The sequence below is a fragment of the Apium graveolens genome, chromosome 8 (assembly GCF_009905375.1).
Source record: "Apium graveolens cultivar Ventura chromosome 8, ASM990537v1, whole genome shotgun sequence".
In the NCBI taxonomy this organism is placed as follows: Eukaryota; Viridiplantae; Streptophyta; class Magnoliopsida; order Apiales; family Apiaceae; genus Apium; species Apium graveolens.
In genome coordinates, this window is record NC_133654.1 from 15,437,197 (window position 1) to 15,463,636 (window position 26,440).

General features: G+C 37.9%; 13 non-coding genes and 2 pseudogenes across 13 annotated transcripts; all 15 read right to left on the reverse strand.

The window, feature by feature from the left end:
- Positions 1-1,566: 1,566 nt before the first annotated feature.
- Positions 1,567-1,724, reverse strand: LOC141682135 (U1 spliceosomal RNA). Its single transcript, XR_012559537.1, has one exon. It is a non-coding gene; the product is annotated as a U1 spliceosomal RNA (small nuclear RNA).
- A 612-nt stretch (positions 1,725-2,336) lies between these two features.
- LOC141681785 (U2 spliceosomal RNA) lies at positions 2,337-2,531 on the reverse strand. The gene has a single exon (XR_012559208.1). It is a non-coding gene; the product is annotated as a U2 spliceosomal RNA (small nuclear RNA).
- A 905-nt stretch (positions 2,532-3,436) lies between these two features.
- Positions 3,437-3,598, reverse strand: LOC141681391 (U1 spliceosomal RNA). Its single transcript, XR_012558830.1, has one exon. It is a non-coding gene; the product is annotated as a U1 spliceosomal RNA (small nuclear RNA).
- Positions 3,599-4,079: 481 nt separating this feature from the next.
- On the reverse strand, positions 4,080-4,274 carry LOC141681563 (U2 spliceosomal RNA). Its single transcript, XR_012558991.1, has one exon. It is a non-coding gene; the product is annotated as a U2 spliceosomal RNA (small nuclear RNA).
- A 12,475-nt stretch (positions 4,275-16,749) lies between these two features.
- LOC141681883 (U2 spliceosomal RNA) lies at positions 16,750-16,945 on the reverse strand. Its single transcript, XR_012559302.1, has one exon. It is a non-coding gene; the product is annotated as a U2 spliceosomal RNA (small nuclear RNA).
- A 909-nt stretch (positions 16,946-17,854) lies between these two features.
- Positions 17,855-18,006, reverse strand: LOC141681403 (U1 spliceosomal RNA; annotated as a pseudogene).
- Positions 18,007-18,562: 556 nt separating this feature from the next.
- LOC141681926 (U2 spliceosomal RNA) lies at positions 18,563-18,759 on the reverse strand. The gene has a single exon (XR_012559341.1). It is a non-coding gene; the product is annotated as a U2 spliceosomal RNA (small nuclear RNA).
- Positions 18,760-19,665: 906 nt separating this feature from the next.
- LOC141681085 (U1 spliceosomal RNA) lies at positions 19,666-19,824 on the reverse strand. The gene has a single exon (XR_012558528.1). It is a non-coding gene; the product is annotated as a U1 spliceosomal RNA (small nuclear RNA).
- Positions 19,825-20,434: 610 nt separating this feature from the next.
- Positions 20,435-20,630, reverse strand: LOC141681698 (U2 spliceosomal RNA). Its single transcript, XR_012559124.1, has one exon. It is a non-coding gene; the product is annotated as a U2 spliceosomal RNA (small nuclear RNA).
- A 910-nt stretch (positions 20,631-21,540) lies between these two features.
- LOC141681073 (U1 spliceosomal RNA) lies at positions 21,541-21,698 on the reverse strand. Its single transcript, XR_012558516.1, has one exon. It is a non-coding gene; the product is annotated as a U1 spliceosomal RNA (small nuclear RNA).
- Positions 21,699-22,254: 556 nt separating this feature from the next.
- Positions 22,255-22,451, reverse strand: LOC141681936 (U2 spliceosomal RNA). The gene has a single exon (XR_012559351.1). It is a non-coding gene; the product is annotated as a U2 spliceosomal RNA (small nuclear RNA).
- A 910-nt stretch (positions 22,452-23,361) lies between these two features.
- LOC141681317 (U1 spliceosomal RNA) lies at positions 23,362-23,520 on the reverse strand. Its single transcript, XR_012558758.1, has one exon. It is a non-coding gene; the product is annotated as a U1 spliceosomal RNA (small nuclear RNA).
- Positions 23,521-24,130: 610 nt separating this feature from the next.
- LOC141681918 (U2 spliceosomal RNA) lies at positions 24,131-24,341 on the reverse strand (annotated as a pseudogene).
- Positions 24,342-25,250: 909 nt separating this feature from the next.
- On the reverse strand, positions 25,251-25,409 carry LOC141682184 (U1 spliceosomal RNA). The gene has a single exon (XR_012559585.1). It is a non-coding gene; the product is annotated as a U1 spliceosomal RNA (small nuclear RNA).
- A 544-nt stretch (positions 25,410-25,953) lies between these two features.
- LOC141681538 (U2 spliceosomal RNA) lies at positions 25,954-26,149 on the reverse strand. The gene has a single exon (XR_012558967.1). It is a non-coding gene; the product is annotated as a U2 spliceosomal RNA (small nuclear RNA).
- Between the last annotated feature and the right edge of the window lie 291 nt (positions 26,150-26,440).

The following is a 26,440-nucleotide window of genomic DNA, read 5'->3' on the forward strand; positions in this document are numbered from 1 at the left end:
TGTGAGGACCATTCTCAATGCAGTTTACATAACCTTCATCTTGGGAGAGTAGATGAAGGTGCATTTTCACCTTCCAATGGTGATAACTGTCTTGTCAAGAACTGGGATTTTTACTCCAATATCCTTCTTACTCATCTTTGTTAGTTTCCAAGATCTTTAAACTCTTTGTGTGTCAAGAGCTTGCTCTGATACCAATTGTTATTCCTAATGAACTAACAATGAGATTTACAGAAGGGGGGTTGAATGTAAATCTCAAAACTTTTTGAGCAGTTTCAAAGGCTATGTGTTTAAGATAAACAAGTGTATGAATTGCTTTAAGCTAATACTGACAGATATATATTCAAACACTAATGTAAAGAACACAACAGACCTTAAAAACTTTTTTGGTGGATTGTTGTTCCACCAGAGATGGTATTACAGAAAATATGTGATTCAAGAAGTTGATCACAGCTGCGTCCTAGTACAAACTAGATAATTTTTCTCTCAAGATTTTTCTAAACAGCTCTGGAAAAATTCTCTTCTAATTACTAGCTGCTACTTGGTTTATATATCACCAAGTTTACAAGTGAAGACAAAGATAAAAAGTACAATAATAAAATAAGTTCTCCACTTGTTTCTTCTCCATTTTACTCCAGTGCATTGTTGACTATTGCCTCTTTATACTAGAGTAGAACGGCTGCTTTTTCTGATGTTCCTGAAATAGGCTACCACATCTCAGTTGTCTCTGTCAACCCATGTGCCTCTGTTTGTAGGTACAACTACCACTTGTCAACTGCTATTTAACAGAACATCCGTTGAAGCCTTCATCCGTTGATGGCTTTATCCGTTGATGTGTTAGCAGTTGAAGCTCTATCCGTTGATGCACTCATCCGTTGAAGGATGTTATCCGTTGAAGCTTTAGAGACATCCGTTGAAGCTTTGTTTCTCATCCGTTGAAGGTCTTTAAGTTATCCGTTGACACCATTTCATTTATACAAAATTACAAGGCATGAAATACTTACAATTGGCCTTCCTATCTGCATATCCTCTAGTAGTCAACATGACTTATAATTTCCCTCAACATTTAAGAATTTATATCTCAAATTCAGAGACTGAAATGTGCTACAACACTAGACTTATTTCTAAGTAAAGCTACACCATCAACGGATAACCAAAATGGTCTTATCCGTTGAGGCTACAAACACTAGATTTCTACTTAAGTGTTTTGTTAAACATATCATCAAACTAATGCACATATATTCCTAACAACCCTTAACCTGAACAAGATAATGGCGCACTACAATATATGTGCATGTTGATGTTTGTAATTGTGAATATTTACCTCACCTATCAATTCTAATATTACATTATGATGAATTTATTTAGTGAGAGACTATACATTCATTTACGTGTTAATAAGAGTAATTTTTACTTGCAAATATTCAATAAATAGAAATAAATTTAAAAAAATGAATTTTTGTAATTGATTAATCCCGAATTTTAGATTTCGGCACCCGAAGTTTAAAATCCCCTTGGTTTACCAGGTTTCATGAAATTCAGTAATATAACAAATTATGTAATACAGTTGGTGGGGCCGCGCGAACGCAAGCCCATAACACAAATTATGATGTAGGTTCCACCACTTGGGTAGACCTTAGGCAAGAACCCATCCAAAGTGCAATGGAAGTCACTTTCCTAGGCCATGGACCTTAATGATCGCCTATTGACCCCATCCAGGTAAGTAAGTTTTCATGTAGGCCGCATATCTCTATTCATAGCGTTGTTGGAATATTTTACCTTAGATCGGTCGATGTGGGAAGTTCGCAGAGCAGACTTTTGTTATCAACGATAGTGTAAATCTTGTGATGATGTATTTGCCTATAATTTCGTAGTGCGGTTGACATGTAATTTAAAATTTGGGAGTTATTTGTCTTAAATAAAAAACACGGAATATCTATATTTCCAAACGTAATATCTTACACCACCGGTACCTTTACGCAGTTTGCGGCCAACGAGTGAAAATAGTTTTGGGTTACATAATAACTCGGTTCGTTAAACATGGATCGAAATGAGGTACAATCTTTGTACTTGAATCTGAAAAAATAAGAACTTTACTATTTATTGTCGTGCATTCTATTATAAAGGGTGAAATTGAAACTATATTACTTATTATCATGAAATATTATATTAAAAAGGTGAAACTGAGGCAATATTCGAAAATTATTACAACAAGTTGAATTATATTTGAAATATATCGTCGTAGTTTTAAACTTTCATCTGGAAACAATCGAAATAGCGATTTTTTTCTCCGGCAAATAATTCGTTTACTTTAAAAAATTATTTATTCTTTGATTTGGTGGGGGTACGCCAAGCCCGAGCAGTAGTGCAACATTTAGGCGATGCATGAAGACCTCAATAGCAAGCTATTGTTAAGATCTTCTCCAATAAAAAAATTAACTTAATATCGTGTGAACCATTGGCCACATATCAGATATTAAACTGACAAGAACAGATACAACACTTGATCTTAGCCAAAAGGCCGAGAAAGGTATGAATGAACAAGCTATCTGACCTTGTTTATATGGATGAGTTCGGCACATTCTCCGAAAAGTATCTCGAGGTGGTACAGAACTCCAGGTACATATAAACTACTAACGTAAGCAATGCTGTAAATCATGGAATAAGATATGAATATGAATTGTTCGAGTACATACAAATTGACTTTTCCCTCGAAAAATAAAAAATATTAAATTGTTGGAGTAACTGCATAAAATGTTTTTCCAAATCGTTTAATTAATAATATGCAAGTCAACTGCTTTTCTATCACTCTTGGTGCATTACGAATTCCTATTCAGTTGCTTGCTGCAAATTTTATGCAACCACACCCAACAAGTAATTTAGTATTTTGCGAGACTTGTGTTTTATTTTCAAATTTAAACTGAAACTTAAACGGGAAAGCAATACCGGGTAACACCTTAAATATGAATGGTGCGGAAAAACCGTGTTGTGAGAAACCATATGCGTCATTAGTTTACACGGTTTTTGTCTTTATTTCGGAAAATAAAATTAAAAAAAACTCCACGTAAGAGGAGAATTAATTTTTAAGCTCAATATGTCACCAAACTTAAAAGAAAATGAAACCCTTAACATGAACATGATAATGGCGCAATACAATATATGTGCATGTTGATGTTTGTAATTGTGAATATTTACCTCACCTATCATTTCTTATATTATATTATGATTAATTTATTTTGTGAGAGACTATAAATTCATTTGCGTGTTAATAAGAGTAATTTTTACTTGCAAATATTCAATAAATAGTAATAACTTTAAATAAATGAAGTTGTGAATTGATTAATCCCGAATTTTAGATTTCGGCACCCCAAGTTTAAAATCCCCTTGGTTTACAAGGTTTCATGAAATTCAGTAATATAACAAATTATGTAATATAGTTGGCAGGGCCGCGCGAACACAAGAACCCTAACACAAATTATGATGTAGGCTCCGCCACTTGGGTAGACCTTAGGCAAGAACCCATCCAAAGTGTAATGAAAGTCACTTCCCTAGGCCATGGACCTTAATGATCGCCCATTGACCCCATCCAGGTATTAAGTTTTCATGTAGGCCGTATATCTCTATTCATAGCGTTGTTGGAATATTTTACCTTAGATAGGTCGATGTGGGAAGTTCTCAGAGCAGACTTTTGTTATCAACGATAATGTAAATCTTGTGATGATGTATTTGACTATAATTTCATAGTGCGATTGACATGTAATTTAAAATTTGGGAGGTACTTGTCTTAAATAAAAAACACGGAATATCTATATTTCCAAACGTAATTTCTTACACTACCGGTACCTTTATGCAGTTTGTGACCAATGAGTGAAAATAACTTTGGGTGACATAATAAATCGGTTCGTTGAACATGGATCGAAATGAGGTACAATCTTTGTACTTGAATATGGAAAATAAGAACTTTATTATATATTGTCGTGCATTCTATTATAAAGGGTGAAATTGAAACTATATAACTTAATTTCATGAAATATTATATTCTTTGATTTATTCTTTAAAAAATTGTTTATTCTTTGATTTGGTGGGGGTGCGCCTGGCCCGAGCAGTAGTGCAACACTAAGGCGACGCATGAAAAACTCAATAGCAAGCTATTATTACGATCTTCCCCGATAAAAAATTAACTTAATATCATGTGAACCATTGGCCCACATATCAGATATTAAACTGATAAGAACAGATACTACACTTGATCTTAGCCAAAAGGCCGAGAAAGGTATGAATGAACAAGCTATCTGACCTTTTCTATATCGATGAGTTCGGCATATTCTCCGAAAAGTATCTCGAGGTAGTACAGAACTCCTGGTACATATAAACTACTAACGTAAGCAATGCTGTAAAGCATGGAATAAGATATGAATATGAATTTTTTGAGTACATACAAATTGACTTTTGTTATGGATAAAAAACGAAAGTTATTATATGCTGTATTTATTACTAAGATTCGGGAGCTCAAGGCCTTTAATGGCTGCTCTCGTGTTTCGTGGCTCGATCTGCCTTTACGAGATGCCTACGTATCTCTGTGTATTAGAGAATCAAGCCAAAAAACGTAGTTCTGATTTATGGGGTGAGACCCCTTATATAGATGTTGGGAGTCCTTGAATTGGACTTAGTATAGGAGACTTGGTGGGCAAGTCTCATAGTTAGAATGGACTTTGGAGTCCTAGATAGTAGGAAATTGATTCCTTATCCTTTTAGGTCCCCTTGAGGCTAATCTCCAAGGATTTATATTCTTATTGGGACTCTTTTCAACATCTGTTTTGTCCCTTATTAATTAATTTCGTAATTAATTAATAATCAGGGCTTTTGGGCCTTTTTTATTCCATCAGGCCTGATCTGGTCCATCAGGCTTAACCTTTCTGGTCTGAGTATCATATATCTTTTTATTGGGCCTAGCAGCCCACAGCTTGTACAATTAATGCAGTATTTAATTATACAATCATAATTTATTTATCCCTATCATTTGCCCCCCAACTTTTGGGAAACATTGAATAGGTTTCGCAGAAGTTAAGTCTATTTGTTCCCTTACAGGGTTTCGTTTTTCCGTAAAGTGTGGAGCGACCTACACGTTTACAACGAATTTTTCCTTTTATTTAGGAATTATTTTGATTTCCAGGGATTTTTCCCTTATTTCCGGGATTTTTCCCTAATTTCTGGAATTTTCCCTTAATTTCTGGGATTTATCCTTAATTTTCTGGATTTTTCCCTAATTTTCTGGATTTTTCCCTAATTTACTGGGATTTATCCTTAATTTTCTGGATTTATTCCTTATTTCTGAAAATATTTAAGGAATTTCCTTATTTTGGTACTCACAGGTATTTTCCCCTAATTTTTCAAGAATATTAAAAATAATTATTGAAAATTATTTTTTTAATTTTCCTGATTTTCTGGGAATTTTTGCTTTTGTTTTTCCCTATTTTTTGGAATTTTTTTCAGCAATTTTCTTACTTTTAGCCCATTTTCTGATTAATTAAATAATCAGAAAATTGGCTTTTATTGCATAATGCATCCTAGGCGTTGTTGACCCCCGCCTAGGAGACATCCTTCCAACAGCGCCTAGGAATATTGTCTCCTGGGCGTTGTTGGAGGTCCCATACTTCCTAGGCGTTGTTGACCCCCGCCTAGGAGACATCCTTCCAACAGCGCCTAGGAATATTGTCTCCTGGGCGTTGTTGGAGGTCCCATACTTCCTAGGCGTTGTTGACCCCCGCCTAGGAGACATCCTTCCAACAGCGCCTAGGAATATTGTCTCCTGGGCGTTGTTGGAGGTCCCATACTTCCTAGGCGTTATTGACCCCCGCCTAGGAGACATCCTTCCAACAGCGCCTAGGAATATTGTCCCCTGGGCGTTGTTGGAGGTCCCATACTTCCTAGGCGTTGTTGACCCCTGCCTAGGAGACATCCTTCCAACATCGCCTAGGAATATTGTCTCCTGGGCGTTGTTGGAGGTCCCATACTTCCTAGGCGTTGTTGACCCCCGCCTAGGAGACATCCTTCCAACAGCGCCTAGGAATATTGTCTCCTGGGCGTTGTTGGAGGTCCCATACTTCCTAGGCGTTGTTGACCCCCGCCTAGGAGACATCCTTCCAACAGCGCCTAGGAATATTGTCCCCTGGGCATTGTTGACCCCTGCCTAGGAGACATCCTTCCAACAGCGCCTAGGAATATTGTCTCCTGGGCGTTGTTGGAGGTCCCATACTTCCTAGGCGTTGTTGACCCCCGCCTAGAAGACATCCTTCCAACAGCGCCTAGGAATATTGTCTCCTGGGCGTTGTTGGAGGTCCCATACTTCCTAGGCGTTGTTGACCCCCGCCTAGGAGACATCCTTCCAACAGCGCCTAGGAATATTGTCCCCTGGGCGTTGTTGGAGGTCCCATACTTCCTAGGCGTTGTTGACCCCCGCCTAGGAGACATCCTTCCAACAGCGCCTAGGAATATTGTCTCCTGGGCGTTGTTGGAGGTTGTTCGAGCTTTGATTCATTCAATGAACTTTGATTTTAAATCTTTTCAAAATTCAAATCTTATGGGCTTCCCGCCTTTTTCTTAGGCCCAGGCCCATTTGTGCATCTTTGAGCTCCTCTATATAAGAGGTGGAGTGTGAGTTCATTTCTCACACTTCACCTTCACAAAAATTTCTAAACTTCAACTCTGCAATTAGTCTCTTAAGAATCGCCACCTCCAAGCTATTTCCGGCTTTATACTCCACCGCTTTCTGGGCTGATTTTGAAGATTCCGTTTGAATCTTCATCTTCTTCACTTACTTTCAAGAGCTTCCTGGGTTTTTGTCTTCATTCATGGCGGATTCCGATTCATCTCACTCCCATGTCCCCCAAGCTGTCGCCCGTCCCTCTAGGGCCAGCCGAGGTAAAAAATCTCTTGTACATTCCTCAGTTATTTCTCTTAGGGATCTTTTAACCGAATTCGGGCAAGCCTTTCCTAACATGTTACACTTAGATGCATATAATTATCCTTCTAGATTTGGTCTAGATCAAGTAGGCACCATAGCCCGCCTTTTTGGCATTTCTCACCCTTATAGGGCCGAGGCTCCAGGCCCAAATGATAGGGCCTGCTACCCAAAACCTGGGGCCATTCGGGTCTATAAGGAAACCTTCTATGCTGGTTTTCGCCTACCTCCTCATCCTTTTGTTTTTCGCCTCTTGGCTGAGGCCCGAGTCTGTCCGACCCAACTCACACCCAACTCTTGGCGTTTTATTCACTGTTATATGGCCCAATCTCGTAAACACGGTTTTGAGCCAAATGTTTGTGTCTTTCGTTACTTATTTAAATTTGTAAATGCTTCTGAGGACCAAGGATGGGTCAAAATAGTTCATAGATCCTTGGCCCGTTCCTGCTTTATTTCTGGCACCAACCCCGACTCGTATCCAACATGGAAGAGTGAGTGGTTTTTTGTATTTCTGGATTCCGAGGAGGGTTGGGATCATTTTTTCAGGCCCAACTTCTCAAAAAGTATAGACGGGTCTTTAAGAGACCTAAAATTGGGGATAGATGAGGATGCGGCCATCAAGGCTATTACTGCTGATAACTTGCACCATTGCGCTCTCATCCTTTCAGAGGGTAATTTGCAAAGTTTAGGTCTAAGTGACCTCGGTCCCGAGGGTATTTCTTTCCCCTTTTTGTTCCATTTCCTCCTTTCTCTATTTGTCCTTTTTCTTACGTGTTCGTATTTGCCTGCAGCTAAGGCCGCTTTGGACACGATCTTCAAGAAGCGGGAGGCCCGTGCCGCCCAGGGCTCTGCTGTTGAGACCCACCGCGACAAGCGGGTTAGGATTGGTGACGGCCCTTCAGTCACGGTTCAGGAGGCCGTCCCTACCTTTTTATCCCAGAGGCCTCCTAGCCTTGATGAAGATACCTCTCCCTTCACCGTCACTTGGGGCCTTCAGAGGAGGGACACGGTAGTAGGGAGTTCCGAGGCTGCCGCCGTTTGGTCTCAGAGTGTGATCACGCCTCGTGACAGGGCTGAGATCGTAGAGTCTTCTGATGACCTACAGATTGAGCGTCTGGGTGCTCAGGCCGTGGCTTCTGTAAGCCTCTTCCTTTTTTAACTATTTTTTTTTTTTTTTTAATTACTTACTGTACTTTGATATGTTCATGCAGATGAATACCTATCTCCAGGCTGCCCTTCACAATTTGAAGGATGTGAGGACCAGCCTAACTATTGCTGAGAGGGACAGGGATAGGTACCTCAAGGCTTCTGAGGCCAACTTCACTCGTTTCCGTGAGGTAGAGAAGGAGCTGGCGGATGAGAAGGAGAAAGTTCGTAAGCTGGAGCTGGATGCTCAAAGGGCCCGAGCTGAGGTGATAGCTAAGTATAAGGCATCTCAGGACTTTCAGGATGTCCTAAATGCTGAGTACGATGCTAACTTCCCGGAGACCTTTTCTAGCTGTTGGGAGCAGATAGTAGAGGAGATTGGGAAGAAGATTCCGGAGGTGACTCTCACTGCCTATCCAGTCCCTGACATTCCTGGGAGAGAGCCTCTTCTTGATGACATCCCTCTTTCTCCTATTCTTGCTTCTTCTGCTGAGGCCGAAGCTGTTTCTCCTCGAGGTGCTGATCATGTTCCAGTTCCTTCTTCTGCTGCCAATGAAGGAAACATCGATGATGACTTCTTCAAGGATCTTTGAGTATTTTGTTTTTCTTGTTTGGCCCATTGTGGCTTTCTATGTATTGACTTAATCGCATTCAGAACTCATTACCCTTCGGGGCTTGTATTCTATATGTTGCTTTTCTTGCCTTTTTCTGTTTTATCTTTACAATCTTAATATGCATTTGAACCTTAAACATCCTTAGATAGAAATAATTTCAAACTCTTTAATATGAAGTCTGGTTTTCCAAAACCTTACATAGCATGGGTTCGACCCTAATCAACAATAACTAGACAATGTGAATTCTACTGGAATATAAAATCCTATACAAGCAAAGCTTCAAGGTGCTTTTAAACCTACTTGTCAATGACAAGTGAGAATCGTACTTCGACCATCTCACACGTAGTAAACCTTCAGGTTTTGTGCGTGCCAGGTTCTCGGGACTTCAAAACCATCCATAGTCTCCAGCTTGTAGGTTCCTCTACCCTGAACGGTCTTGACTCTATACGGCCCTTCCCAATTTGGGGCAAGCTTTCCTTTCTGTCCGACACCAGAAGCCTCTATTTTTCTCAAGACTAGGTCACCTTGTTTGAAAAACCTCTCTTTAACCCTTAGGTTGTAGTAGAATGAAGCCTTTTTCTGATATTCTACTATCTTTGCGTGTGCTTTATCTCGCACTTCATCGATTAAATCCAGGGCTAACTTCTGCCCTTCCTCATTTTCTTTTTCATCAAAAGCCTGAATCCTCGGAGAGGAATGTGATATTTCCACGGGAACTACCGCTTCTGCCCCATATGCCAACAAGAAGGGAGTTGCTCCTGTCGTGACTCTACAGGTAGTCCTATAGGCCCATAATATGGGAAGTATCTCGTCCACCCAATTATTTCTCGACTTCTCGATTCTTTTCTTCAGTCCATCCAGGATTATCCGATTTGCTACCTCTGCTTGTCCATTAGCTTGCGGGTGAGCCACAGAGGTGAATCGTAACTCGATTTCATTTTCTTCACAATACTTCTTGAATTCCTCATTGTTGAATTGTGTTCCATTGTCAGTGACGAGGATACGGGGAATTCCATATCGGCACATAATGTTTTCCCACAGGAATTGTGCAACGTGCTTAGTTGTGATTTTGGCCAAGGGCTTGGCTTCAATCCACTTGGTGAAATAATCAATGGCTACAATTAGAAATTTCCTTTGTGCCGTGGCCATAGGAAAAGGCCCTAGAATATCCATCCCCCACATGGCAAAGGGAATAGGCGAGTTGATAGAGGTCAGCATCTCGGGGGGTTGTCTCACAACTGGTGCATGCTTCTGACAGCGGTCACACTTCTTTACATATTCTTTGGCATCAGCCATCATTTCTGGCCAATAGAAGCCTAAACGAGTTATCTTATGAGCCAAGGCCCTGCCCCCCAAGTGTTGTCCACAAATACCTTCATGCACTTCTTCAAGAGCCAAGCGTGCCTCATCGGGCCTGAGACACCTCAAGTAAGGAACCACGAAAGATCTCTTATACAGAATTCCATCTATCAAGGAGTACCTTAGTGCTCGAACACTTAATTTTCGTGCTTCAGTTGCATCGCTTGGCAACCATCCAGTTTGAATGTGAGCCTTAATGGGATCGATCCATGACGCCCCCAGGCCTATGGGAGCCACAAGCTTAACATCTATGCTTCGTGTCTTCATAACACGGAAGTACACACTTCCTGAACTTTCTTCAATCTCAGATGAAGCAAACTTTGATAGCGCATCTGCTTTAGCATTTTCTTCCCTTGGAATGTGTTCAACATGGCATTCATTAAATTGGGTCATCACAGCCCTTACTAGGCGAACATATTTAGCCATCGTATCATCTCTTGCCTCAAATTCTCCCTTTACCTGGGATATGATCAGCTTCGAGTCTCCACGGACCTTTAAGTTTTTGACTCTAAGTGTCCCAGCTAGACCAAGGCCAGCAATCAGGGCTTCATACTCTGCCTCATTATTTGTGGTTGGGAAGTCTAGCTTCATGGCATACTCAATTAAGAATCCATCAGGGCTTTGCAAAACCAATCCTGCTCCACTGGAATTTGTTTTTGATGCTCCATCAAAATAGAGAACCCAATATTCTTTCTCCTTGTCCCCATTGTTGACTCCCTTGTCTTGAGGTGTGGTATCTTCCTGCCCCCCGACTTCTTGGTTGGGTATGGTACATTCCACCACGAAGTCAGCTAGTGCCTGGGCTTTTATGGCCATACGTGGCTTATACTTGAGATCGAACTCTCCCAATTCTATTGCCCACTTAATCAGTCTCCCACTTGCCTTGGGACTGTGAATGATATTTCTCAGTGGCTGATTTGTTAGCACTTCAATTTGGTGAGCTTGAAAATAAGGACGCAGCTTTCTTGAAGCCATTATCAAGGCTAAAGCGAATTTCTCAATGGCTGAATAATTCAATTCAGCACCATGCAAAATTTTGCTGACATAGTATACGGGTTTCTGGACTTTTAGTTCCTCCTTAACCAACACCGCGCTCAAGGCGCTTTCTGAAACAGCCAAGTACAAGAATAAAACTTCACCCAGAACTGGCTTGGCCAACAACGGGGCCTGGCCCATATACTTCTTTAACTCTTCAAATGCCTTCTGATTTTCCTCACTCCATACAAAGTCTTTAATGTTCTTTAATGACTTGAAGAATGACAAGCACTTGTCTCCTGACTTGGAGATGAATCGTCCTAGCGCAGCAACCCTTCCTGTGAGTTTCTGAACATCCTTGACAGTTTTTGGGGGTTCCATGTCCAGGATTGCCTTTATTTTATCGGGGTTAGCCTCAATTCCCCTCTTTGAGACCATCAATCCCAAGAATTTTCCAGATCCTACTCCGAAAGCACACTTCGTGGGATTCAACATCATCTTGTGGTACCTCAGGACCTCAAAAGCTTCCCTCAAATGGGTTATATGATCAGTCTTTACTAGACTCTTGACTAGCATGTCATCAACATAGACTTCCATAGTCTTCCCAATAAGATCCTTAAAAATTTTATTCACCAACCTTTGATAGGTGGCTCCTGCATTCTTGAGACCAAACGCCATAACAAGATAACAATAAACGCCAAAGTCAGTGATAAATGATACCTTTGGAACGTCATCCTTATGCATTTTGATCTGGTTGTATCCGCTAAACCCATCCATGAAACTCAGCATCTCATGTCCAGCGGTGGCATCAATCAAAGTATCAATTCTAGGCAGCGGAAAACAGTCTTTGGGGCATGCATCATTCAGATCGGTGAAGTCTATACACATCCTCCACTTTCCATTAGCCTTCTTCACCATTACAGGGTTTGCTAACCACTCCGGAAATTGAATCTCCTCAATGAAACCAGCCTCTAAGAGCTTTTCCACTTCCTGCTTTATAGCCTCTTGTCTTTCCGGGGCAAAATTTCTTTTCTTTTGTTTCACTGTCTTCCGGCTTGGATCCACGTTTAACTTGTGGGTAATTAACTCCGGGTCTATGCCTGGCATATCAGCTGCTGACCATGCAAACACATCACTATTTTCTTGCAAAAATTTCACTAACTTCCCTCTAAGGGGCTCCTCTAATGTAGCTCCAATGAAAGTCATCCTCTCAGGATTCTTGGGATCTAAAGGAACCGAAACCAATTCTTCTGCTGGCCTTCCTCTATTCTCATCATTTTCTCGAACATCCATATCTTCAATAGGAAGAACCTGCCCCCCGACTCCATCTGCCCTCAAAGAGGCCACATAACAGCTTCTAGCCATTTTTTGATCTCCCCTCTCTTCTCCAATTCCGTTTCGGGTGGGAAACTTCATGACTGAATGGTAGGAAGAGGGGACTACCTTGAAGGCATGTATCCCTGTTCTCCCCATGATAGCATTATAAGTTGAACTAGCCTTTACCACCACAAAATCCAGCATCTGCGTTGCTTGCCTTGGCTCCGTACCTATGGTGGTTGGCAATTTAATTATCCCTTCCACAGGACATTCTACTCCAGCAAATCCATATATCGGCATGTCGGTTGGTGTCAACTGGGATTCGTTATACCCCATCCTTAGAAAGGTGTCGTGTAGCAAGATATCCACAGAAGCACCATTATCCACAAGGACCCTCTTAACCGGGCTATTTCCTATTATCGGCGTTATGACCAGCGGGTCGTCATGGGGAAACTTCACACCCTCTAGGTCGGAATCATCAAAAGCCAATGTTACTTCTGTCCTGGCCCTCTTCGGGGCTTCTCCAACAATATGCATAACCTCTCTAGTATATGCCTTTCTGGAATTTTTGGACAATCCAGCAGCAGTTGGACCTCCAAAGATCGTGTTTATCACAGGCCCTCGAGGTCTCGGCCCTCCATAAATGGTGTTTATAACTGGTCCTCTAGGTTGGGGATTCCGCCCCTGATCATCTTGGTCCCTCCTACGATCTTCAAAATTCTTCCTTCCATTATTGTTTCTGTCTCCTCCATCTCCAGTATACTTGTTCAGCCTTCCTTTTCGGATCAAAAACTCAATTTCATCTTTCAACTGCCTACACTCATCGGTGTCATGGCCAACATATTTGTGAAACCTGCAATATTTGCCCTTATCTAGCTTGGCGGGATCAGCCTTCAAGGGCTTAGGCCAGCGAATATCTCTGTCTTTCTCAATCTCCATCAAAATCTGACTTCTGGGAGCATTCAGCTTAGCGTATTCAGTGAACTTTTGCCCAGGTCCTCCCTTCTTGGGGGTTGAATCAGGGTTTTGTTCCGTTCTAGGATATTTATCCTTAGCGATATACTCCAAATCAGTTTTTCGTTTCTTGCCTCCAGTGGGCTCATTACTTACTACGGTCTTCCTCATACTTTCTTCAACCTTGATATACTTCCCTGCCCTCTCTTGGAGCTGCAACATGCTCTCAGGGGGTCGTTTGGCCAAAGACATCTTGAAAAACTCATCCCTAGTTCCTTGTTGCAGTGCTATCATGGCTACCTTATCATCAAGGTCTGGGACTTTTAAAGCCTCCTTTGTAAAACGATTTAGGTAATCTCTTAAGGATTCTTTAGCTCCCTGCACAAGACTCATAAGAGATGCTGAACTTTTCTCATGGACTCTTCCACTGATGAATTGCTTAATAAAAGCCTGACTTAATTCTCTGAATGATCCAATAGAATTGGGGGGTAGGCGACTGTACCATCTTTGAGCCATACCCGACAGGGTTTGAGGGAAGGCCCGACATTTTATAGCATCATTCACGGGTTGCAGCAGCAGTGCATTAGAGAATGTCCTAACATGATTAGCGGGGTCTCCCGTGCCATCATAGGCTTTGATAGTGGGCATCTTAAATTTTCTTGAGATATGGGCATTCATTATCTCTTCTGTGAAGGGTGGAGTTGGATCATCAGGATCTCCAAGGGGAAGGAGATTGCTTGGATCAGTTCTTGGGACAGCAGCCCTTCTTCTTACCGGACCATCCAGGTCTATGATAGGAGGAGGATTTCTCCCCCTAGGAGGTATGTGGGGTCTGGTGGCTTGGTGAGCCTCCAAATCACGCCTCAGCCTTTGGATTTCAGCCTCATGAGCCCTGATCTTTTCCTGCACTTCTTGGGGATTCGCCCCTGGGGTGCTTTGGGGGCGTTGCCTTCCATCGGCCATTGGCTCTTTTCCAGGGCGCCTCCTTCTCGGGGCCACTTCATCATCCGAAGATTCGGAGTCTCTCTCAATGTATGGACCAGAAAATTCCCGATCCTCAGGGATAAGATCCAAACCTCGTATATAGGGGGGCGACCGCCCTCGTGCTTCGCTTCGCCCAGCATATCCGCTTCCTCCAACCTCAGGGTGAAGGGGCATCCCATAAGGGGGGTTAGTAGTAACAATAGTTGAATATTCATACCCGACGGGTCGAGAATTCACAGGTATATGTATTTGTTGAACTTGAGGATTCGTACCTTGAATAGTCGGGGGAGTTGTCCCTTGTGGCTGAGGATGAGTTGCCCCTGTCTGGGCTTCCCCCTGAGTAGATGCATAAGTTGAATGGGGAGGAACCTCCACGGTTGATGAAATCACCTGGGTTGTCCCTGATGGTGTTCCCTCCTCCAGAGTGCTAGTTGTTCTCCGTGTTCTCGCCATGGTTGTTGTTCCGTTTTTCCCACAGACGGCGCCAAATGTTATGGATAAAAAACGAAAGTTATTATATGCTGTATTTATTACTAAGATTCGGGAGCTCAAGGCCTTTAATGGCTGCTCTCGTGTTTCGTGGCTCGATCTGCCTTTACGAGATGCCTACGTATCTCTGTGTATTAGAGAATCAAGCCAAAAAACGTAGTTCTGATTTATGGGGTGAGACCCCTTATATAGATGTTGGGAGTCCTTGAATTGGACTTGGTATAGGAGACTTGGTGGGCAAGTCTCATAGTTAGAATAGACTTTGGAGTCCTAGATAGTAGGAAATTGATTCCTTATCCTTTTAGGTCCCCTTGAGGCTAATCTCCAAGGATTTATATTCTTATTGGGACTCTTTTCAACATCTGTTTTGTCCCTTATTAATTAATTTCGTAATTAATTAATAATCAGGGCTTTTGGGCCTTTTTTATTCCATCAGGCCTGATCTGGTCCATCAGGCTTAACCTTTCTGGTCTGAGTATCATATATCTTTTTATTGGGCCTAGCAGCCCACAGCTTGTACAATTAATGCAGTATTTAATTATACAATCATAATTTATTTATCCCTATCAACTTTTCCCTTGAAAAATAAAAAAATATTAAACTGTTGGAGTAACTTTATAAAATGTTTTTCCAAATCGTTTAATTAATAATATGCAAGTCAACTGCTTTTTTATCACTCTTGGTGCATTACGAATTCTTATTCAGTTGCTTGCTGCAAATTTTATGCAACCACACCCAACAAGAAATTTAGTATGTTGCGAGACTTGTGTTTTATTTTCAAATATAAACTGAAACTTAAACGGGAAATCAATACCGGGTAACACCTTAAATATGAATAATGCGGAAAAAGAGTGTTGTGAGAAACCATACGCGTCTTTAGTTTACATGTTTTTTGTCATTGTTTGGGAAAATAAATTAAAAAAACTCCACGTAAGAGGAGAATTAATTTTTAAGCACAATATGTCACCAAACTTAAAAGAAAATGAAACCCATAACGTGAACAAGATAATCGCGCAATACAATATATGTGCATGTAGATGTTTGTAATTGTGAATATTTACCTCAACTATCATTTCTTATATTATATTATGATGAATTTATTTAGTGAGAGACTATAAATTCATTTGCTTGTTAATAAGAGTAATTTTTACTTGCAAATATTCCATAAATAGTAATAACTTTAAATAGATGAATTTTTTAATTGATTAATCCCGAATTTTATAGTTCGGCACCCCAAGTTTAAAATCCCCTTGGTTTACCTTAGGCAAGAACCCATCCAAAGTGCAATGGAAGTCACTTCCCTAGGCCATGGACCTTAATGATCGCCCATTGAACCCATCCAGGTAAGTAAGTTTTCATGTAGGCCGTATATCTCTATTTATAGCATTTTTGGAATATTTTACCTTAGATCGGTTGATGTGGAAAGTTCTCAGAACAGACTTTTGTTATAAACGATAGTGTAAATCTTGTGATGATGTATTTGACATAATTTCGTAGTGCAATTGACATGTAATTTAAAATTTGGGAGTTATTTGTCCTAAATAAAAAACACGGAATATCTATATTTCCAAACGTAATTTCTTACACCACCGGTACCTTTATACAGTTTGCGGCCAATGAGTGATTGGGTGACATAATAACTCGGTTCGTTGAACATGGATCGAAATGAGGTACAATCTTTGTACTTGAATCTGGAAAATAAGAACTTTATTATTTATTGTCGTGCATTCTATTATAAAGGGTGAAATTGAAACTATATTACTTATTGTCGTGAAATATTATATTAAAAAGGTGAAATTGAGGCAATATTCATAAATTATTACAACAAGTTGAATTATATTTAAAATATATCATCGTAGTTTTAAACTTTCATCTGAAAACAATCGAAATAGCGATTTTTTTGTCCGGTAAAGAGTTCGTGTCCTTTAAAAAATTATTTATTCTTCGATTTGCTGGGGGTGCGCCAGGCCCGAGCAGTAGTGCAACATTTAGGCGACGCATGAAGACCTCAATAGCAAGCTATTGTTAGGATCTTCCCCGATAAAAAAATTAATTTAATATTGTGTGAACCATTGGCCCACATATCAGATATTAAACTGATCAGAACATATACTAAACTTGATCTTAGCCAAAAGGTCGAGAAAGGTATGAATGAACAAGCTATCTGACCTTGTTTATATGGATGAGTTCGGCACATCTACCGAAAAGTATCTCGAGGTGGTACGGAACTACAGGTACATATAAACTACTAACGTAAGCAATGCTGTAAAGCATGAAATAAGATATGAATATGAATTGTTCGAGTACATACAAATTGACTTTTCCCTCGAAAAATAAAATAATATTAAACTGTTGGAGTAACTGCATAAAATGTTTTTCCTAATCGTTTAATTAATAATATTCAAGTCAACTGCTTTTCTATCACTCTTGGTGCATTACGAATTCCTATTCAGTTGTTTGCTGCAAAATTTATGCAACCACACCCAACAAGTAATTTAGTATGTTGCGAGACTTGTGTTTTATTTTCAAATTTAAAGTTAAACTTAAACGGGAAAGCAATACCGGGTAACACCTTATATATGAATGGTGCGGAAAAACTGTGTTGTGAGAAACCATATGCGTCTTTAGTTTACACGGTTTTTGTTATTGTTTTGGAAAATAAAATTAAAAAAAACTCCACGTAAGAGGATAATTAATTTTTAAGCACAATATATCACCAAACTTAAAAGAAAATGAAACCCTTAACGTGAACATGATAATGGCACAATACAATATATGTGCATGTTGATGTTTGTAATTGTGAATATTTACCTCACCTATCATTTCTTATATTATATTATGATGATGAATTTATTTTGTGAGAGACTATAAGTTCATTTGCGTGTTAATAAGAGTAATTTTTACTTGCAAATATTCAATAAATAGTAATAACTTTAAATAAATGAAGTTTTTAATTGATTAATCCCGAATTTTAGATTTCGGCACCCCAAGGTTAAAATCCCCTTGGTTTACCAGGTTTCATGAAATTCAGTAATATAACAAATTATGTAATATAGTTGGCAGGGCCGCGCGAACACAAGAACCCTAACACAAATTATGATGTAGGCTCCACCACTTGGGTAGACCTTAGGCAATCCAAAGTGCAATGGAAGTCACTTCCCTAGGCCATGGACCTTAATGATTGCCCATTGACCCCATCCAGGTAAGTAAGTTTTCATGTAGGCCGTATATCTCTATTCATAGCGTTGTTGGAATATTTTACCTTAGATAGGTCGATGTGGGAAGTTCTCAAAGCAGACTTTTGTTATCAACGATAGTGTAAATCTAGTGATGATGTATTTGACTATAATTTCATAGTGCGATTGACATGTAATTTAAAATTTGGGAGATATTTGTCTTAAATAAAAAACACGGAATATCTATATTTCTAAACGTAATTTCTTACACCACTGGTACCTTTATGCAGTTTGCGGCCAATGAGTGAAAATAGCTTTGGGTGACATAATAACTCGGTTCGTTGAACATGGATCGAAATGAGGTACAATCTTTGTACTTGAATATGGAAAATAAGAACTTTATTATTTATTGTCGTGCATTCTACTATAAAGGGTGAAATTGAAACTATATAACTTATTGTCGTGAAATATTATATTAAAAAGGTGAAACTGATAGTTTTAAACTTTTATCTGGAAATAATCGAAATATCAATTTTTTTCTCCGGTAAAGAATTCGTGTCCTTTAAAAAATTATTTATTCTTTGATTTGGTGGGGGTGCGCCAGGCCCGATCAGGAGTGCAACAATTAGGCGACGCATGAAGGCCTCAATAGAAAGCTATTGTTAGGATCTTCCACGATAAAAAAACTTAATTTAATATCTTGTGAACCATTGGCCCTTATATCAGATATTAAACTGAGAAGAACAAATACTACACTTGATCTTAGCCAAAAGGCCGAGAAAGGTATGAATGAACAAGCTATCTGACCTTGTTTATATGGATGAGTTCGGCACATCTACCGAAAAGTATCTCGAGGTGGTAGAGAACTCCGGGTACATATAAACTACTAATGTAAGCAATGCTGTAAAGCGTGGAATAAGATATGAATATTATTGTTCGAGTACATACAAATTGACTTTTCCCTCCAAAAATAAAAAAATAATAAATTGTTGGAGTAAGTGCATAAAATGTTTTTCCAAATCATTTAATTAATAATATGCAAGTCAACTGCTTTTCTATTAATCTTGGTGCATTAGAAATTCCTATTCAGTTGCTTGCTGCAAATTTTATGCAACCACACCCAACAAGAAATTTAGTATGTTGCGAGACTTGTGTTTTATTTTCAAATTTAAACTGGAACTTAAACGAGAAAGCAATACCGGGTAACATCTTAAATATGAATGATGCGGAAAAATCGTGTTGTCAGAAACCATATGCGTCTTTAGTTTACACGGTTTTTGTCATTGTTTCGGAAAATAAAATTAAAAAAAAACTCCACGTAAGAGGAGAATTAATTTTTAAGCACAATATGTCACCAAACTTAAAATAAAATGAAACCCTTAACCTGAACAAGATAATGGCGTAATACAATTTATGTGCATGTTGATGTTTGTAATTGTGAATATTTACCTCACCTATCAATTCTAATATTACATTATGATGAATTTATTTAGTGAGAGACTATACATTCATTTGCGTGTTAATAAGAGTAATTTTTACTTGCAAAAATTCAATAAATAGAAATAAATTTAAATAAATGAATTTTTTAATTGATTAATCCAGAATTTTATTGTTCGGCTCCCCAAGTTTAAAATCCCCTTGGTTTACCAGGATTCATGAAATTCAATAATATAACAAATTATGTAATATAGTTGGCAGGGCCGCGAGAACGCAAGCCCCCTAATACAAATTATGATGTAGGCTCCACCACTTGGGTAGACCCTAGGCAAGAACCCATCCAAAGTGCAATGGAAGTCACTTCCCTAGGCCATGGACCTTAATGATCGCCCATTGAACCCATCCAGGTAAGTAAGTTTTCATGTAGGCCGTATATCTCTATTTATAGCGTTTTTGGAATATTTTACCTTAGATCGGTTGATGTGGGAAGTTCTCAGAACAGACTTTTGTTATCAACGATAGTGTAAATCTTGTGATGATGTATTTGACATAATTTCGTAGTGCAATTGATATGTAATTTAAAATTTGGGAGTTATTTATCCTAAATAAAAAACACAGAATATCTATATTTCCAAACGTAATTTCTTACACCACCGGTACCTTTATACAATTTACGGCCAATGAGTGAAAATAGCTTTGGGTGACATAATAACTCGGTTCGTTGAACATGGATCGAAATGAGGTACAATCTTTGTACTTGAATCTGGAAAATAAGAACTTTATTATTTATTATCGTGCATTCTATTATAAAGGGTGAAATTGAAACTATATTACTTATTGTGGTGAAATATTATATTAAAAAGGTGAAATTGAGGCAATATTCGTAAATTATTACAACAAGTTGAATTATATTTGAAATATATCGTCGTAGTTTTAAACTTTCATCTGGAAATAATCGAAATAGTGATTTTTTTGTCCGGCAAAGAGTTCGTGTCCTTTAAAAAATTATTTATTCTTTGATTTCCTGGGGGTGCGCCAGGCCCGAGCAGTAGTGCAACACTTAGGCGACACATGAAGACCTCAATAGCAAGCTATTGTTAGGATCATCCCCGATAAAAAAACTAATTTAATATCGTGTGAACCATTGGCCCATATATCAGATATTAAACTGATAAGAACAGATACTACACTTTATCTTAGCCAAAAGGCCGAGAAATGTATGAATGAACAAGCTATCTGACCTTGTTTATATGGATGAGTTCGGCACATCTACCGAAAAGTATCTCGAGGTGGTACGGAACTACAGGTATATATAAACTACTAACGTAAGCAATGCTGTACAGCATGAAATAAGATATGAATATGAATTGTTCGAGTACATACAAATTGACTTTTCCCTCGAAAAATAAAATAATATTAAACTGTTGGAGTAACTGCATTAAATGTTTTTCCAAATCGTTTAATTAATAATATTCAAGTCAACTGCTTTTCTATCATTCTTGGTGCATTACGAATTCCTATTCAGTTGTTTGCTGCAAAATTTATGCAACCACACCGAACAAGTAATTTAGTATGTTGCGAGACTTGTGTTTTATTTTCAAATTTAAACTGAAACTTAAACGGGAAAGCAATACCGGGTAACACCTTATATATGAATGATGCGGAAAAACTGTGTTGTGAGAAACCATATGCGTCTTTAGTTTACACGGTTTTTGTCATTGTTTTGGAAAATAAAATTTAAGAAAACTCCACGTAAGAGGAGAATTAATTTTTAAGCACAATATGTCACCAAACTTAAAAGAAAACGAAACCCTTAACGTGAACATGATAATGGCGCAATACAATATATGTGCATGTTGATGTTTGTAATTGTGAATATTTACCTCACCTATCATTTCTTATATTATATTATGATGATGAATTTATTTTGTGAGAGACTATAAGTTCATTTGCGTGTTAATAAGAGTAATTTTTAATTGCAAATATTCAATAAATAGTAATAACTTTAAATAAATGAAGTTTTTAATTGATTAATCCCGAATTTTAGATTTCGGCACCCCAAGTTTAAAATCCCCTTGGTTTACAAGGTTTCATGAAATTCAGTAATATAACAAATTATGTAATATAGTTGGCTGGGCCACGCGAACGCAAGTCCCCAAACACAAATTATGATGTAGGCTCCACCACTTGGGTAGACCTTTGGCAAGAACCCATCCAAAGTGCAATGGAAGTCACTTCCCTAGGCCATGGACCTTAATGATTGCCCATTGACCCCATCCAGGTAAGTAAGTTTTCATGTAGGCCGTATATCTCTATTCATAGCATTGTTGGAATATTTTACCTTAGATAGGTCGATGTGGGAAGTTCTCAAAGCAGACTTTTGTTATCAACGATAGTGTAAATCTTGTGATGATGTATTTGACTATAATTTCATAGTGCAATTGACATGTAATTTAAAATTTGGGAGGTATTTGTCTTAAAAAAAACACGGAATATCTATATTTCTAAATGTAATTTCTTACACCACCGGTACCTTTATGCAGTTTGCGGCCAATGAGTGAAAATAGCTTTGGGTGACATAATAACTCGGTTCGTTGAACATGGATCGAAATGAGGTACAATCTTTGTACTTGAATATGGAAAATAAGAATTTATTATTTATTGTCGTGCATTCTATTATAAAGGGTGAAATTGAAACTATATAACTTATTGTCGTGAAATATTATTATATTAAAAAGGTGAAACTGATAGTTTTAAACTTTCATCTGGAAACAATCGAAATAGCGATTTTTTTCTCCGGTAAAGAATTCGTGTCCTTTAAAAAATTATTTATTCTTTGATTTGGTGGGGGTGCACCAGGCCCGATCAGGAGTGCAACAATTAGGCGACGCATGAAGACCTCAATACAAAGCTATTGTTAGGATCTTCCACGATAAAAAAAATTAATTTAATATCTTGTGAACCATTTGCCCTTATATCAGATATTAAACTGATAAGAACAGATACTACACTTGATGTTAGCCAAAAGGCCGAGAGAAGTATGAATGAACAAGCTATCTGACCTTTTTTTATATGGATGAGTTCGGCATATTCTTCGAAAAGTATCTCGAGGTGGTACGGAACTCCTGGTACATATAAACTACTAACGTAAGAAATGCTGTAAAGCATGGAATAAGATATGAATATGAATTTTTTGAGTACATACAAATTGACTTTTCCCTTGAAAAATAAAAAAATATTAAACTGTTGGAGTAATTGCATAAAATGTTTTTCCAAATCGTTTAATTAATAATATGCAAGTCACCTGCTTTTCTATCACTCCTGGTGCATTACGAATTCCTATTCAGTTGCTTGCTGCAAATTTTATGCAACCACACCCAACAAGAAATTTAGTATGTTGCGAGACTTGTGTTTTATTTTCAAATATAAACTGAAACTTAAACGGGAAATCAATACCGGGTAACACCTTAAATATAAATGATGCGGAAAAACTGTGTTGTGAGAAACCATATGCGTCTTTAGTTTACACGGTTTTTGTCATTGTTTCAGAAAATTAAATTAAAAAAAACTCCACGTAAGAGGAGAATTAATTTTTAAGCACAATATGTCACCAAACTTAAAAGAAAACGAAACCCTTAATGTGAACATGATAATGGCGCAATACAATATATGTGCATGTTGATATTTGTAATTGTGAATATTTACCTCACCTATCATTTCTTATATTATATTATGATGACGAATTTATTTTGTGAGAGACTATAAGTTCATTTGCGTGTTAATAAGAGTAATTTTTACTTGCAAATATTCCATAAATAGTACTAACTTTAAATAGATGAATTTTTTAATTGATTAGTCCCGAATTTTAAAGTTCGGCACCCCAAGTTTAAAATCCCCTTGGTTTACCAGGTTTCATGAAATTCAATAATATAACAAATTATGTAATATAGTTGGCAGGGCCGCGAGAACGCAAGCCCCCTAATACAAATTATGATGTAGGCTCCACCACTTGGGTAGACCTTAGGCAAGAACCCATACAAAGTGCAATGGAAGTCACTTCCCTAGGCCATGTACCTTAATGATCGCCCATTGAACCCATCCAGGTAAGTAAGTTTTCATGTAGGCCGTATATCTCTATTTATAGAATTTTTGGAATATTTTACCTTACATCGGTTGATGTGGGAAGTTCTCAGAACAGACTTTTGTTATCAACGATAGTGTAAATCTTGTGATGATGTATTTGACATAATTTCGTAGTGCAATTGACATGTAATTTAAAATTTGGGAGTTATTTGTCCTAAATAAAAAACACGGAATATCTATATTTCCAAACGTAATTTCTTACACCAGCGGTACCTTTATACAGTTTGCGGCCAATGAGTGAAAATAGCTTTGGGTGACATAATAACTCGGTTCGTTGAACATGGATCGAATTGAGGTACAATCTTTGTACTTGAATCTGGAAAATAAGAACTTTACTATTTATTATCGTGCATTCTATTATAAAGGGTGAAATTGAAACTATATTACTTATTGTCGTGAAATATTATATTAAAAAGGTGAAATTGAGGCAATATTCGTATATTATTACAACAAGTTGAATTATATTCGAAATATATCGTCGTAGTTTTAAACTTTCATCTGGAAACAATTGAAATAGCGATTTTTTTGTCCGGCAAAGAGTTCGTGTCCTTTAAAAATTTATTTATTCTTTGATTTGCTGGGGGTGCGCCATGCCCGAGCAGTAGTGCAACACTTAGGCGACGCATGAAGACCTCAATAGCAAGCTATTGTTAGGATCTTCCCCGATAAAAAAATTAATTTAATATCATGTGAAACATTGGCCCATATATCAGATATTAAACTAATAAGAACATATACTACACTTGATCTTAGCCAAAAGGATCTTAGCCAAAAGGCCGAGAAAGGTATGAATGAACAAGCTATCTGACCTTGTTTATATGGATGAGTTCGGCACATCTACCGAAAAGTATCTCGAGGTGGTACAGAACTACATGTATATATAAACTACTAACGTAAGCAATACTGTAAAGCATGAAATAAGATATGAATATGAATTGTTCGAGTACATACAAATTGACTTTTCCCTCGAAAAATAAAATAATATTAAACTGTTGGAGTAACTGCATAAAATGTTTTTCCAAATCGTTTAATTAATAATATTCAAGTCAACTGCTTTTCTATCACTCTTTGTGCATTACGAATTCCTATTCAGTTGTTTGCTGCAAAATTTATGCAACCACACCCAACAAGTAATTTAGTATGTTACGAGACTTGTGTTTTATTTTCAAATTTAAACTGAAACTTAAACGGGAAAGCAATACCAGATAACACGTTATATATGAATGATGCAGAAAAACTGTGTTGTGAGAAACCATATGCGTCTTTAGTTTACACGGTTTTTGTCATTGTTTCGGAAAATTAAATTAAAAAAAACTCCACGTAAGAGGAGAATTAATTTTTAAGCACAATATGTCACCAAACTTAAAAGAAAACGAATCCCTTAACGTGAACAAGATAATGGCGCAGTACAATATATGAGCATGTTGATGTTTGTAATTATGAATATTTACCTCACCTATCATTTCTTATATTATATTATGATGATGAATTTATTTAGTGAGAGACTATAAGTTCATTTGCGTGTTAATAAGAGTAATTTTTACTTGCAAGTATTCAATAAATAGTAATAACTTTAAATAAATGAAATTTTTAATTGATTAATCCCGAATTTTAGATTTCGGCACCCCAAGTTTAAAATCCCCTTGGTTTACCAGGTTTCATGAAATTCAATAATATAAGAAATTATGTAATATAGTTGGCGGGGCCGCGCGAACGCAAGAACCCTAACACAAATTATGATGTAGGCTCCACCACTTGGGTAGACCTTAGGCAAGAACCCATCCAAAGTGCAATGGAAGTCACTTCCCTAGGCCACGGACCTTAATGATTGCCCATTGACCCCATCCAGGTAAGTAAGTTTTAATGTTGGCCATATATCTCTATTCATAGCGTTGTTGGAAAATTTTACCTTTGATCGGTCGATGTGGGAAGTTCTCAGAGCAGACTTTTGTTATCAACGATAGTGTAAATCTTGTCATGATGTATTTGACTATAATTTCGTAGTGCGATTGACATGTAATTTAAAATTTGGGAGGTATTTGTCTTAAATAAAAGACACGGAATATCTATATTTTCAAACATAATTTCTTAAACCACCGGTACCTTTATGCAGTTTGCGGCCAATGAGTGAAAATAACTTTGGGTGACATAATAAATCGGTTCGTTGAACATGGTACAATCTTTGTACTTGAATATGGAAAATAAGAACTTTATTATTTATTATCGTGCATTCTATTATAAAGGGTGAAATTGAAACTATATAACTTATTGTCGTGAAATATTATATTAAGAAGGTGAAACTGATAGTTTTAAACTTTCATCTGGAAACAATCGAAATAGCCATTTTTTTCTCCGGCAAAGAATTCGTGTCCTTTAAAAAATTATTTATTCTTTAATTTGGTGGGGGTGCGCCAGGCCCGAGTAGTAGTGCAACACTAAGGCGACGCATGAAGACATCAATAGCAAGCTATTATTACGATCTTCCCCGATAAAAAAATTAACTTAATATCGTGTGAACCATTGGCCCACATATCAGATATTAAACTGATAAGAACAGATACTACACTTGATCTTAGCCAAAAGGCCGAGAAAGGTATGAATGAACAAGCTATCTGGCCTTTTTCATATGGATGAGTTCGGCATATTCTCTGAAAAGTATCTCGAGGTGGTACGGAACTCCTGGTACATATAAACTACTAACATAAGCAATGCCGTAAAGCATGGAATAAGATATGAATATGAATTTTTTGAGTACATACAAATTGACTTTTCCCTTGAAAAATAAAAAAATATTAAACTATTGGAGTAACTGCATAAAATGTTTTTCCAAATCGTTTAATTAATAATATGCAAGTCAACTGCTTTTCTATCACTCTTGGTGCATTACG